Source organism: Simochromis diagramma, unplaced genomic scaffold, assembly GCF_900408965.1.
Source record: "Simochromis diagramma unplaced genomic scaffold, fSimDia1.1 OVJJ01000348.1, whole genome shotgun sequence".
In the NCBI taxonomy this organism is placed as follows: Eukaryota; Metazoa; Chordata; class Actinopteri; order Cichliformes; family Cichlidae; genus Simochromis; species Simochromis diagramma.
Window position 1 is genome coordinate 640936 of NW_024386755.1, and position 2932 is coordinate 643867.

Genomic DNA, 2932 nt, shown 5'->3' on the forward strand with positions numbered 1-2932 from the left:
AGAATGAGGGGATGAGGAAAGGAACAAGAGAGAGGTAAAAGTGGGGTGCAGTTAGTGGGTGCAGAGTGCATTTTTATGAGGCCATGCCTATCTAGTTTCTTTTTTGTCTGGCTGTGTGGACATAAATTTTTACCCTCCCTCCCTCCCTCCTTGCCCGTGTTCCTCCATCTCTCTCCGGTTTTCTTCTGGCATGCTGGCCAAGCAAATCCGCCCTTATCGACCTGGTCCTGCAGCCTGTTTGCAAACTTTCCCCCCAGTTTCTCTCAGTCCCCTCAACCCGTGTCATTCATCTTCCTTCATGTCCCCGCTGCCATCTTACCATATTTCCATTCCCTGGTTCCCTCTGCCTTCTGCTTTGCCATATTTTTTGTCTTTAAAGGCCAAAACCACCTTTATTCCCTTCAGTTATTTTCTTCTCTTCCATTCTTCCCCTCCTTCTCCTCCACCACCTCCACCCCCCCACCCCTGGTCCCCACCCTACCCCCTTATAGATGGAGATTAACTGGGGAGAGCAGCGCCATCCGTCCTCGTGACTGTTTGTTGTTAAGGAGATGGATGGAAGCTCCCTCTGCCAGCCCCACGCAGCCGCAATTACACCAGCCGCCATGATGGATGGAGGGGAGGGAAAAGGGGGGTGGTGGAGAGGAGGGAGCCACAGAGAGGGGGGCATCTATCACACCCCTTAATCTACCTGTCACTGCATGGCTTGCATGGGTAGAGGAGGGGCCGAAGGGAAGAAGAGAGTCGGCTTTACATCCACAGCTGGTCGAAGCTTCTTTTTTTTTTTCTTAACACAAAATTTCTTTTTCTTTTTTTCTTTTTTTTTTTTGCAGAACTTGGCCTGCAAGAAAGGGACATTAAATATCCCGATCAGTTTAATTGATTTCCCAGAGCCCACTCAATTCTGCTGAGCATACCACGTGTGTGTGTTTGAAGTGTGTGTGCATGTTCGGCGGGCATCAACAGGTAATGAGATGCAGATTCTATTGCCCTTTTGAAGAAACCCACACTTTGCATAAACCTCATAACATATACATATATATCCACACTAGATCTCAAGTGATAAACATGCAGAAAGGTGACCACAATACACACACACAGTACCAAACTAAGTTGTTTAGCATCCCCCCACACACACACTCACCCCTCCAACATTCTGAGCTCCTTCTCATACCTGTTGAAGACATCATGACCTATCACAGAATAAATCTGCATACATCACCTGCAGCACTTCTTCATTTTTCCCCCCACAATGGTGCAGAAATGTTATGAAAAGTAATCTGAGGTCTCCTTCCCTCGACCCCTCCTCCTCCTTCTCTCCCCATCTTCCTCCTCCACCTTCTCATCTGTCCAGAGAAGAGAGAGAGATGGGATGGAGGGATTAATACTCTTCCGCCCAAGCCAACCCTGAGAATGATAGATGGACAGATGCAGGAAGGGAGTGGAGGAGGAGAGAGATTAAAGGAGAGAAGTCTGAGGGTTCATAAATCCAAAAGAGTAGAGACCTGGTCCGCATCACACACTAATAAGATCTGCAAGAAATCTATGATGAGGAAGAGAGGTGGAGTGAAGAGGAGGGAGAGAGATGGGAGTGATGTAATAGCATTAGATGTAATCTAATCATGGCAATAAGATGTGAATGGATGAGTGTGAGCATGGTGATTATGCAGAAGAGGGATGGCAGTGCGTTGATGAAGCTTCGAGGCCTTGTTATTAAACAACAGATCAACAGACAGGCCTCACTGGGGAGCTTTCTGCTGCAAAGGCTCCATAAAAACGCTGTGTTTGTCGTACTTTTTGACAGATTTTATCACGCTGGCTGCCACCAGATGAAAACAAGAAGTGGTAACACAGTGGGTGCTGTATGGCTGCACAATGTCTCTGTCTGAAGTAAATGTAAATCAGGAAGAAAATGTGTGTTGATTGAAATGAATCATTCTGTGTGTCATGAAAGCTATGTGCTTCATCATGGTCGTGTAGGTGTGTGTGTGTGGCAGCCATCAGCATGTACAGAATCAACTGTAAGTGCATTAAGTGCAGTCGTGCAGCCTGATCTGACTTGGAACAGATAGAGTGCTCCTTCACCTCCCTCCTCTTCTCTGCGACCCCACTGCCACCAACCCCTCCCCCTCATCCCCAACTTCTCCAGCCTCCCCTCAGTCCACTGGGCCACATTTTTCATGGCCCAGCTGTCGTAGGGCTTTGATTGGTTGGCCCGGCGGACAGATAGCCGATAGGCTCTGATTAATAGTTGAGGCCCAAGAACTTCCTCATTGATCAACAGGACAGGCTGCAAGAGGGGGAGGAGGAGGAGATAGAAAAAGCATGCCCTGTCGCCCTGCAAGTGCTGGCTGATAATCCAGATAGTGGAATTTGTGGCAGTGTGCGTGCATGTGTGTGTGTTTGTTTGTTAACTATAGTAAGTAGATTGTTAAAAACAGAATGAAACAGAAGCGCTGGGCTGAAAACTATATATATATATATAAACACAGAAAACACAGACATATTTACCAACAGCAAACCTCTGGCGGTCCTTTATAGATACCACAGTGTGCCGTGTGGGTGTGTGGCTGAGAAGGAGGAGGGGGGATTGGAATGTAAAATAAATGCTTGATGTCTGATTCAATTACTTGTTTAGTCCATTTAAATGCACTTTCATTGTGCTATATGCCCAGCATTTGTTACAGTATCTAGGTATGCCTGTGTTTGTGTGTCTGTGTGTGTGCGCTTGTCCCCTCCTGCTGCTCTGTCCAGCCTCTAGCTGATTGATGATCTTCACTCCCACGGGGTCAGCAGGGTCACGACCTCCCACTTTTGACCCCCCTACTGAGATATTCTCTCTCTCTCTCTGTCTCTCTCACTAACACACACACACACACACACACACACACACACACACACACACACACACACACACACACACACACACACA